We start from the raw sequence: 12,931 nt of genomic DNA, 5'->3' as shown, positions 1-12,931 counted from the left end.
TATGTGCCGTCGAGTCGGCCCCGACTCATAGCGACCCCTCCTTGGGTTTCCGAGGCAGTATCACTACGGAAGTAGGATTGCCCAACCTTCCTTCAAGATAGGCCAATAAAAACCTTATAAATACCAGTGAAACACTGATACAGTATTGAAAAACTTTATGAATATCCCTGAAACATTGTCTAATATAGTGCTGGAAGATGAGCCCCACTGGTTGGAAGGGACTCAAAATATGACTGGGGGAGAGCTGCCTCCAAAGAGTAGAGCTGACATTAATGATGTGGCCAGAGTAAAGCTTTCAGGACCTCTATTTTATGATGTGGCACATGTCAAGATGAGAAGAAACAGCTACAGACATCCATTAATAATCATAACATGGAATGTATGAAGTGTGAATCTAGGAGAATTAGAAGTGTCAAAAATGAAATGGAATGCATAGAGATCGATATCCTAGGCATTGTTGTTATTAGGTGCCAACAAGTTGTCTTTGACTCATAGTGACCCTACGCACAGCAGAATGAAACACTGTGTGGTCCTGTGCCAGCCTCATGATCCTTGTTCTACCTGAGTCCATTGTTGCAGCCACTGTGTCAATCCATCTTGTAGAGGGCCTTTCCCTTTTTTGTTGACCCTCCACTTTACCAAGCATGATATTCTTCTGCAGGGAATGGTTCCTTCTGACGACATGATGAAAGTAGATGAGACAGAGTCTGGCCATTCTCACTTCTAAGGAGCATTCAGCTGCACTTCCTCCAGGACAAATTAGTTAGTCCTTTAAGCAGTCCATGGTACTCTTAGTATTCTTCTCCAACATCACAACTCAAAAGCATCAACTATTCTTTGGTTTTCCTTTCTCGTTGTTCAGCTCTCACATGTATATGAGGCAATTGAAAATACCATGGTATGGGTTAGGTGCACCTTAGTCTTCAAGGAAACATCTTTGCTTTTCATCACTTCAAAGAGGTATTTTGTAGCAGTTATGCCCAATGCAATATGTCCTCTGATGTCTTGACTATTGCTTCCATTGGGGTTGATTGTAGAATATGAAGTCTTTGACAACTTCAATCTTTTCTCCATCTACCATGAAGCTGTTTATTGAAACAGTTGTATTTTTGTTTTCTTTATATTGAGGCATGATCCAAACTGCAGACTTTAGTCTTTAATCTTCATCAGTAAGTGTTTCAAGTCATCCTCATGTTCAGCAAACAAAGATGTGTCATCTGTGTATTGCAGGTTGTTAATGAGTCTTTCTCCAATCCTGATACCACATTATTCTTCATATAATCCAGTTTACTGGATTATTTGCTCAGCATACAAATTGAATAAGTGTGGTGAAATGATACAACCCTGACACACTATCTTCTTGATTTTAAAACATGCAGTGTCCCTTTGTTCTGTATGCATGATAATCTCCTGGTCTATGTACAGGTTTCTCATCAGTACAATCAAGTGTTCTGGAATTCCCATTCTTCTCAATCTTATCCATAATTTGTTATGATCCACACAATCAAATGTTTTGCACAGTCAATAAAACATAAGTAAACATTTTTCTGGTATTCTTTGCTTTTGGCTAAGATCCATCTGACATCAGCAGTGTTATCCCTTATTCGACATCCTCTTCTGAATCAAGCTTGCATTTCTGGAAGCTCTCTATCAATATACCGCTGCAACTGTTTTGAATTATCTTCAGTAAGATTTTACTTGCATATGATATTAATGATATTGTTCAATAATTTCCACATTCTGTGGGATTGCCTTTCTTTTGAATGGGTACAAATATTGATCTCTTCCAGTCAGCTGGCCAGGTAGCATACTGCTGCAACCATTTTTGAAATATCTTCAAAATCTCTTGGCATAGCTGAGTGTCTCCAGTGCAGCATCCATTTGTTGAAATATCTCAGTGGGTATCCTGTCAATTCCTGGAGCCTTGTTCTTTGACAGTTCCTTCGGTGCAGCTTAACTTCCTCCTCAATACCATTGGTTCTTGAACATATGCCACCTCCTAAAATGGATGAACATTCATCAATTCTTTTTGGTACAGTGACTCTGTGTATTCTTTCCATCTTCTTTTGATGTTTCCTGCATCATTCAATATTTTGCCCATAGGATCTTTAAATTTTGTAACTCAAGGCTTGAATTTTTTTCCTCAGTTCTTTCAGCTTGAGAAATATTGAGCATATTCTTCCCTTTTGGTTTTCTAACTTTAGATATTTGCACTTTTCATTATAGTAATTAACTTTGTCTTCTCAAGCTGCTCTTTGAAATCTGTTCAGCTCTTTTATCTTGTCATTTCTTTCACTTGCTTTAGCTACTCTCTGCTCAAGGACAAGTTTCAGAGTCTCTTCTGACATCCACTTTGGTCTTTTCTTCCTTTCTCATCTTTTTAATGACCTCTTGCTTTCTTCACAGATGATATTCCTGATGTATCCCACAATTCCTCTGGTTTTAGGTCATTGATATTCAATGCATCAAATCTATTCTTTAGATGGTCTCTAAATTCCAGAGGGTACTATCACAGTCATATTTGGGCTTTCATGGACTTGTTTTAATTTTCTTTCACTTCAAGTTGAACTTGCATATGAGCAGTTGATGGTCTCTTCCACAATCAACTCCTGGCCTTGTTTTGGGTGAAGCTATTGAGTTTCTCCATTGCCTCTTGTACACACTGTACTACATTGACTACACAGATATAGTCAATCTCATTCCTGTGTACTCCATCTCATGAAGTCTGTGTGTACAGCCACCATTAATGTTCTTGAAAAAAGGTATTTGAATGAATAAGTCATTTGTATTGCAAAATTCTATCATGTGATCTCCAGCATTGTTTCTATCACCAAGACCATGTTTTCCAACTACTGTAACTATTCTTTGTTTCCAACTTTTGCATTGCAGTCACCAGTAACAATCAACACAACTTGATTGCATTTTTGGTCAATTTCAGACTGCAGAATTTGGTAGAAATCTTCAATTTTCTCATCTATGGCTTTGATGATTGGTGCGTAAATTTGAATAATAGTAGTATTAACTGATATTCCTTGTAAGCGTATGGATATTATCCTATCGTTGACAATGCTCTTCTTCAGGATAGATCTTGAAAGAGTCTGTGCAATGAATGTCACACCATTCCTCTTCAATTTGTCATTCCTGGTATAGTAGATCATATTGTTGTCTCATTCAAGATGGCTAAAACCAGTCAGTCAATGTCAGGTCACTAATGCCTAGGATATCGATCTTTATGCATTCCATTTCATTTTTGACAACTTCCAATTTTCCTAGATTCATACTTGGTACATTGCATGTTTTGATTACTAATGGATGTTTGCATCTGTTTCTACTCATTTTGAGTCATGCCACATCAGCCAATGGAGGTTCTGAATGGTTTACTCTATCTATATCATTAAGGTCATCTCCATTCTGAGGAGCAAGCCCTTCCCCAATCAAATTTTGAGTGCCTCTGACCTGATGGAATTGTCTTCTGGCACTATATTGGGCAATGTTCCAGGGCTATTCATAGAGTTCTCCGTTAATATATCAGACCATGTTTCACTGCTATTCATAAGGTTTTCACTGACCAATTATTTAAGAAATGGATGGCCTCTTCCTGCTTCTGAGTCTATCTTAGCCTGGAAGCTCTGCTGAAACCTATCCACCATGGGTAATCCTGCTGGCATTTTGCAACACCAGGGGCATAGCCTTTAGCCTTATAGCAACACTTAAGCCACCATAGGACAACACGCTGACAGACAAGTTCATCTCTTTTAGTTGTTCTTAACCACTCTGCACCCACTTACCTCAGCCCCCAGCCTTGAAATAGAGCTGCCCTAAGTGAAGCAGTCCCAAGCCCAGTGCCCACCTACTTCAAGCCCCAGCCTTTTACTGAACTGAAATGGACTTGTTTTGGCCATTCTGAATGAGACAATCATATGATCTACTATACCAGGAATGACAAATTGAAGAGAAATGGTGAGGCAGTCATCATCACAAAAAAAAGATGTTTCAAGATGGATCCTGAAGTAGAATGCTGTCACTGATAGGATAATATCCATATACCTAAAAGGAAGACCAGTTAATACTACTATTATTCAAATTTACATACCAACCACCATAGCCAAAGATGAAGAAATTGAATAGTTTTACTAACTTCTGCAGTCTAAAATTGACCAAACATGCAATCAAGATGTGTTAATTGTTACTGGTGATTGGAATGCAAAAGTTGGAAATAGAGAAGAGTTACCAGTAGTTGGAAAATATGGCGTTGGTGATAGAAATAATGCTGGGGATTGCATGATAGAATTTTACAAGACCAACATGTTATTCACTGTAAATGCCCTTTTTCAACAACAAAAATGGCAACAATACATGTGGACTTCACCAGATGGAATAATCTGGAATCAATTGACTACATCTGTGGCATGAGGTGATGGAGAAGGTCAATAGTTTCAACCAAAACAAGGCCAGGAGTTGATTGTGGAAGAGACCATCAACTGCTCATATGCAAGTTCAAGTTGAAGTTGAAGACAAATAAAAGTCCATGAGAGCCAAAATCTGATCTTTATTATATCACTCCTGAATTTAGAGACTATCTAAAGAGTGGATCTGATGCATTGAACACCAATGACTGAAAATCAGGTGAATTGTGGGATGACATCAAGAGCATCATCCATGAAGAAAGCAAAAGGTCATTAAAAAGACAAGAAAGGAAGACCATATCAAAATGTATGTCAGAAGAGACTCTGAAACTTGCTATAGAGTGGAGAGTAGATAAAGCAAATGGAAGAAATGAAAAGATAAAAGAGCTGAACCGAAGATTTCAAAGACCATCCCGAGAAGACAAAGTCAATTATTATAATGAATGTGCAAAGACCTAGAGTTAGAAAACGAAAAGGGAAGAACATAGCTGGCATTTCTCAAGCTGAAAGAAGAAAGAAAAAATTTAAACTTTGAGTTGCAATATTGAAAGATTCTGTGGGCAAAATACTGAATGAGATGAGGAATATCAAAAGAAGATGGAAGAATTACACAGAGTCATTGCACCAAAAAAAATCGGTTGATGTTCATCCATTTCAGGAGGTGATATTACCAAGAACCAATGGTATCAAAGGAAGAATTCGAGGCTGCATTGAAAGAATTAGGCAAGAACAAGGCTCCAGGAATTGACAGAATAGATGTTTCAACAAACAGATGCTGCACAAGAGGCACTCACTTTGCTTTGCCAAGTGATTTGGAAGAGAGCTACCTGGACAACTGACTAGAAGACATCCATATTTGTACCCATTCCAAAGAAAGATGTTCCCACAGACTGTGAAAATTATCAAACAATATCATTAATATCGCATGCAAGTATAATCTTACTGAAGATAATTAAAAAACAGTTGCAGCAGTATACTGACAGAGAGCTTCCAGAAATGCAAGCTTGATTCAGAAGAGGATGTGGAATGAGGGATATCATTGTTGATGTCAGATGGATCTTAGCTGAAAACAAAGAATACCAGAAAGATGTCTCCTTATGTTTTATTGACTCTGCTAAAGTATTTGATTGTGTGCATCATAACAAATTATGGATAACATTGAGAAGAATGGGAATTCCTGAATACTTAATTGTACTAATGAGGAATCTGTACATAGATCAGGAGGCTGTCATTTGAACAGAACAAAGGGACACTGCATGGTTTAAAATCAGGAAGGGTGTGTATCAGGGTTTTATCTTTTCACTATACTTATTCAATTTGTAGGCTGTGCAAATAATCCAAGAAGCTGGATTTTATGAAGAAGAATGTGGTATCAGGATTGGAGGAAGACTCATAAAAACCTGTGATATGCAGATGACACAACTTTGCTTGCTGAAAGTGAGGATGACTTGAAGCATTTACTGAAGAAGATTAAAGACTACAGTCTGCAATATGGATTACACCTCAATATAAATAAAACAAAAATTGTTACAACTGGTCCAATAAATGACTCCATGATAAATGGAGAAAAGATTGAAGCTCTCAAGGACTTCATATTATTTGGTTCTACAATGAACATCAATGGAAGCAGCAGTCAAGCCATCAGAGGATATATTGCATTGGGCAAATCTGCTGCAAAAGACCTCTTTGAATTGATGAAGAGCAAAGATGTCTCCTTGAAGACTAAGGTGCGCCCAACTCAAACCTTGGTATTTTTAATTGCCTCATATGCATATGAGAACTGGACAATGAATAAGGAAGACTGAAGAAGAGTTTATGCTTTTGAGTTGTGGTGTTGGAGAAGAATGCTAAGAGTACCATGGACTGTTATAAAGACTAACAGATTTGTCCTGCAAGAAGTGCAGCCAGAAGGCTCCTTGGAAGAGAGAATGGCCAGATTTTGTCTCACCTACTTTGGTCATGTTTTTAGGAGAAACCATTCCCTGGAGAAGGCTATCATGCTTGGTAAACAAGGGGAAGATCCTCAACAAGATAGATTGACATAGTGGCTGCAGCAATGGGCTCAGGTATAGCAGGAATCATGAGGTGACACAAGAAGGGGCAGTGTTTCGTTCTGCTGTTGTGGTGTAGTAAATTACCTAGTATGACTTTTCTAGCCATAAGTCTTTGTAAACTCCATGGGGGAATTTGCTGTGAGCAACTGAGGAGCTCCTGATTGTAAAAGTTATCCACCTGGGGTATTTCTGTTGAGAGTGGCACAAAGCAATGTTCTGGGAAGTTCACTCTCTCTCAGGTGCTTAGAATTCTGATGTTATGATTGGTTAGTTTGGCCACTCTGCCAGGCTCAAAAGGAGGCTTCTTAGAGGCAGAAGTCTCTCTGACTGCTGGCTGAAAAGGATGTGCTGGTGAGAGACACATGCTCCTGATAGAAATGCGCTCCTGAGAGAAACGTGCTCCTGAGAGACACACACTCCTGAGAGACATGAGCTGCTGGGAAAGAGACACAAGAGACACACATGGCTGAGAGAGACACTGAGAAACACACACTGTTGGGAGAGAGACTGTGAGAGACTGCTGGCTGAGAGAAGGTGGGCTGAGAGGGACTGAGTGTTGTTCCTGAACTTGAAATGTAGCCTGGTGCTTCCGTACTAAACCCTATAATCTGTGAGTTCTGTGTGGCCACTGCAGAAAATTATCAAACCCAGCAGAAAGGTGTTGAGTGCTGCAGGAGGAATGGTTGGTGTCAGGGTTAATGAAAGGTCTGGAGGAAGGCAGCATGTCTGGCCTTACAGGAATAGATCTTAGGCTATTGATGGTGATTCTGTCTTCCTGTTGTGCAGTTAGAGGCAGTCAGAAGATGTGCCCTCCCTTCCCTTTTGGCAGCTGTGCATAAGGTCGCTATGAGTCAGAGATGACTCAACAGTGCCTAACAACAAGAACAAAATTGTCTACATTTTGCCAAAGCACAATATCTTGATTGTTTTAGCTCTATAATACATCTTGTTATTGTTGTTGTTATGTGCCATCCAGTCAGACCCGACTCATAACGACCCCTCCTTGGGGCAGTATCACTACGTAAGTAGATTGCCCCATCCAAGGCAGTATCACTATAGAAGTAGATTGCCCCATCTTCCTTCCAAGGAGTGGCTGGTGGGTTTGAACCGATAGCCTTCTGGTTATCAGTCAAGTGTCTCATGTACTACGCTGCCAGAGCTCCTATGATAATATGAAAAAACAAAAACAAAATTCAGTTCCATAGAGTTAATTCCGACTCATAGTGACCCCCTTAGAAACAATGTTTCTAAGGCTATAAATCTTTATGGACGCCTACTGCCTCTTCTTTGTCCCATGGAGTGCATGGTGAGTTCAAACCACTAATCTTTTGGTTAGCTGCCAAATGACTTAACCACTACACCACCAAAGCTCCTTAAGGTAATATAAGTTTACTACATTATTTTTCAGTGTAGTTTTGAGTATTCTAGATACTTGGCATTTCACTATGAATTTTAAAATCAGCTAGTTAAATTCTTTTGAAAAAAGAGTGCTAAAATTTCTATACATATTGTTGAATTTATATATATCATTTAATGAAAAATCAATAATATTGACTCAACTGTCTCAAAACATGTCTGATCATTTTTTTAAGTAGGTCTTTTTTTTCTTTTAAGTGTTTTGTAATTTCAATATAGAAATCTGTTACATCTTTTTTACATAATTTGTACATATTTGATGTTTTTGATGTTATAAAAGCAATTATTATGTCCATTTTATTTTTTAAATCAGTCACTGCTGTTACATAAAAATTCAATTGATTGTATTCTGACTTTAAATCTGAAAATTTGATGTCTAGTGGATGTATTGATCCTTTTAGCAGTATGGAATGTACTCCTTTATCTCTTATAATTATTTTTGCCCTAAAGTATATTTGTCTGACATTAATATAGCCGCCAGTTTCTTATACTTAATGTTTGTATGGTGTATATTTTTACATCTTTTTATTTTTAACTTATGAGTATCTTATTAAAAAGTTTATTGTGATAAAATATAGATAACATAAAATTTGCCATTTTAATCATTTTAAAGTGCACAATTGACTGACATTAATTACATTTGTAATGTTGTACAGCAATTGCCATTATCTATTTCCAAAATTTTTCATCACTTCAAACAGAAACTCTGTACTAATTAAGCATTAACTCCCAGGACCTCCCTTCCCCTTTGTTGTTGTTAAAGTGCAATAGAGCTGTTTCTCCAATCCTGTGTACAACAGAATGAAAGACTACCTGGTCCTGTGCCAGCCTCATGATCCCTGATATACCTGAACCCATTGTTGCAGCCATTGTGTCAATCCATCTTGTTGAGGACCTTCTTCTTTTTCATTGACCCTCCATTTTACCAAATATGATATCCTTCTGCAGGGAGTGGTCCCTGTTGACAGTATGACCAAAGTAAGTGAGATGAGGTCTAGCCACCTTGCTTCCAAGGAGCTTTCCAGCTGCACTTCTTCCAGAACAGATTTGTTAGTTCTTTTAGGAGTCCACGGTACTTTCAGTATTCTTCACCAACACCACAACTTAAAAGCATGAACTCTTCTTTGGTCTTCCTTGTTAATTGTCCAGCTCTCACATGCATATGAGGTGATTGAAAATACCATGGTTGGGTTAGGTGCACCTTAGTCTTCAAGGAGACATCTTTGTTCTTCAGCACTTGAAAGAGGTCTTTTGCAGCAGAATTGCCCAGTGCAATACGTTTTCTGATGTCTTGACTGCTTAATGTTGATTGTGGAACCCAGTAATATCAAGTCTTTGACAATTTCAATGTTCTCTCCATTTATCGTGATGCTGCTTATTGGTCCAGTTGTGAGGATTTTTGTTTTCTTTATATTAAAGTGTAATCCATACTACAGGAATTCTGGTAGTGTAGTGCCTAAGGCACTTGACTGACTATCAGAAGGCTGGCGGTTCAAACCCACCAGCCACTCCTTGGAAGGAAACTTGGGCAATATACTTCAATAATGATACTGCCTTGGAAACCCAAGGAGGGGTCGCTATGAGTCGGGTCTGACTCAACAGCACATAACAATAACAACAACACGATCCATACTGCAGAGAATAGTCTTCAATCTTCATTAGTAAGTGCTTAAGGTCATTCTCACTTTCAGCAAGCAAAATTGTGTCATATGCATATCTTTTTGGCATAGTGACACTGTGAGTTCCTTCCATCTTCTTTTGATGCCTCCTGCATCATTCAATATTTTGCCCATAGAATATTTCAATATTGCAACTCGAGGCTTGAATTTTTCTTTCAGTTTTTTCAAATTGAGAAATAATGAGCATATTCTTCCCTTTTGGTTTTCTAACTCCAGTTCTTTCCACATTTCATTATAATAATTTACTTTGTTGTCTTGAGTTGCTCTTAGAAATCTTCTGTTGAGCTGTTTTATCTTGTCATTTCTTCCATTTGTTTTAGCTACTCTCCACTCAAGGGCAATTTTCAGAGTCTCTTCTGACAACTGTTTTGATCTTTTCTTCCTTTCCCGTCTTTTGTGTGTGTGTGTGTGTGTGTGTGTGTGTGATTCCGGTGAAAATTTACAGAGCAAATTGACTTTCTATACAGCAGTTCACATACACTTTGTCTCATGACATTGACTACAATTTACCCCAATGCAACAGCTTCACTCCCACTTCTTCCCAATAGTTAACTCTTCCCTGTGTCCATCCCTCCATGCACTCCAGCCCCCTGAGCTGTCTCCCTGTGCATTAACAGCCCTTCTTTCTCCCATGATTGTTCTCTCCAAGGAGTGTATCTAAGGTAAATGGTCAATTCACATGCCTGTTTTTTGTTTGGCTGGAAGTCACAAGTGTGGGTTCAAATCCAGACCTGAAGGGCAGCTAGGGGCCATAGTCTCAGGGGTTCCATCAGGCTCTATCAGACCAGCAAATCTGGTCCCTTTTTTTTCCCCAAAATGATTTTGAGTTTTGTTTCACATTGTTCTCCCTCTCTATCCAGGATCTCCTACATAGATCCCCCTCCAAGTGTTTCACAGTGGTAGCCAGGCACCATCTAGTTCTTCTGGTCTCATAGTCATATAGGCTGCAGATCACCTGGTGTACCAATCACTAGGACTAATTGTTTCCATGAATCTTTGGTTTTCTTCTTTTTTCTTTGCTCTGGACGAGGGGAGACTCATCATTGCACCAAGATGGCTGCTTGCAAACTTTTAAGATCCCAGTCACTACTTGCCAAATTAGGAGGTGGAACAATGTTTTGTGTAGTATGTTATGCCACTTGAGCTTGATGTCCCCTGCAACTATGGTCCCAAGCCCACCAGTTCAACTACTCGGTCCCTCTGGGTAGCTGGCTGTGACCAAGAAGTGACTACAAACTTGTCCCTTGTCATTTCTACTATACACCTGGGAATTCTTACAGATCATACAAATACACTTATAGGACCATTGTCTGCCAACCCTATACATGATTTTGGGTACACTCCCTGCTTCACAGACATACCTAATAGTTCAGCCTGTCCACCCATCTATCCACCTGTATACCCATGTTTGCCTTCACTGACAACACAGTACTGTATGTGCAAATGGGTTCATCTTTGTTGTCTCTACCTCCCAAATACCTCTCTATGTCTTCTTCTTCAATGCCACCATGTCAATCACTCATATTTGGAACACTGCTCTTCTTTTCAACCAAATCAATACTTATCTCTACCTATCTAACAGTGTTCCCTTCCCTCTCCTCCCACTCCTGGTAACCAACAAAGAAAATTTCCTTCCATATATAAGCCTTTCCTTGACTTTTACAATAACGTACTAATACAATATTTGTCCTTCTGTGATTGACTTATTTAAACACATTATGCAGTGTTCTGCAGATTCCAGGTTATTCTTTAGGGTTGCACAGTATTCCATTGTGTGTATGTACCATAGTTTGGTTATCCATTCTTCTGTTGATGGGCACCTAGTTTTTTTCCATTGTTAGGCTATTGTAAATAGTGCTGCAATGAACATGGGCATGCATATGTCTGTTCTTGTCATGGCTCTCACTTCTTTAGGATATATACCTAGTAATGAAATGGCTGGATCAAGTGGTGTTTCTAATTCCAACTTCTTAAGGAATCACCATACCGCTTTCCACAGTGATTGTATCATTTTACAGTCCCACCAGGGGTGTATGATAGTCCCAATCTCTCTACATCCTCACCAGCATTTGTTATTTTCTGCCTTGTTAAACTTTGCTACTAGTGCTGGGGCAAGATGATATCTCATTATTGTTTTGTTTCCATCTCTCTAACAGCTAATGATCAGGAGCATTTCTTCATATGTTTCTTGGCTACCTGAATATCCTCCTTGGTGAAGTGTCTATTCATGTCTTCTGCTCATTTTTTAATTGGATTATTTGTCTTTTTCTTATTGAGGTATTGGGGTTTTCTATAAATTCTAGAATTAAGTCCCTTGTCAGATATGTCATTGCCAAATATTTTTTCCCTATCTGTAGGTTCTCTTTTGACTCTTTTGGAGAAGTCTTTGGAAGCACATAAACATTTAATTTTTAGAAGGTCCCATTCATCTAGTTTATCTTCAGCTGTTTGTGCATTTTGGGTTGTGCTTGACAGTCTATTTATGCAATAATTATGGCCCCTAAATTTGCTCCTATTTTTTCCTTAAAGAATTTTATAGTTTTAGGTTTCACATTTAAGTCTTTGATTCATTTAGAGTTAATTTTTGTGGATGGTGTGAGGTACAGATCTTGTTTCATTTTTCTGCAAATGGATCTCCATTTTTGCCAGCACCATTTATTAAACAAACATTCTCTTCCCCATTTAATGGATTTCGGCCCTTTTTCAAAGATCATTTGATTATAGGTGGATGGATTTATTTCTGGGTTCTCAATTCTATTCCACTTGTCCATGTGTCTGTCAATGTATGGATACCAGGCAATTTTGACTACTGTGCCTGTACAGTAGGTTTTGAGATCTGGCAGTATGAGACTTCCTACTTTGTTGTTATTCAATAGTGCTTCGCTTATCTGAGGTCTCTTTCCTTTCCATATAAAGTTAGTTCTTGGTTTTTCCATATTCTTAAAAAATGTTGATGGTATCTGGATTTGGATTGCATTGATAGATTGCTTTGGGTAGAACTGACATTTTCACAATGTTCAATTTTCCTATGCATGTGCAGGGTATGTTCTTCCATTTATGTAGATCTTTTATGGTTTCTTGAAGTAGTTTTTATAGTTTTCTTTGTACAGGTTTTTTTTGTGTCCCTCGTAAGATTTATTCCCAAGTATTTTATTTTTTCATTAGCTATTGTAAATGGTATTAATTTCCTTATTTCTTTTTCAGCAATCTCTTTGATGGTATAGAGGAATCCAATTGATTTTTGGATGTTGATCTTGAATCCTGCCATGATGCTAAATCTGTCAATTAGTTCCAGTAGATTTTTAACTGAGTCTCTTGGGTTTTCTATATATAGGATCATATCATCAGCAAATAGGGATAGTTTGACTTCTTCCTT

Source organism: Orycteropus afer, unplaced genomic scaffold (genome assembly GCF_000298275.1).
Source record: "Orycteropus afer afer isolate SDZICR_OR568_19922 unplaced genomic scaffold, OryAfe1.0 scaffold00086, whole genome shotgun sequence".
Taxonomy (NCBI): Eukaryota; Metazoa; Chordata; class Mammalia; order Tubulidentata; family Orycteropodidae; genus Orycteropus; species Orycteropus afer.
Note: the sequence above shows the minus strand (reverse complement) of the source record.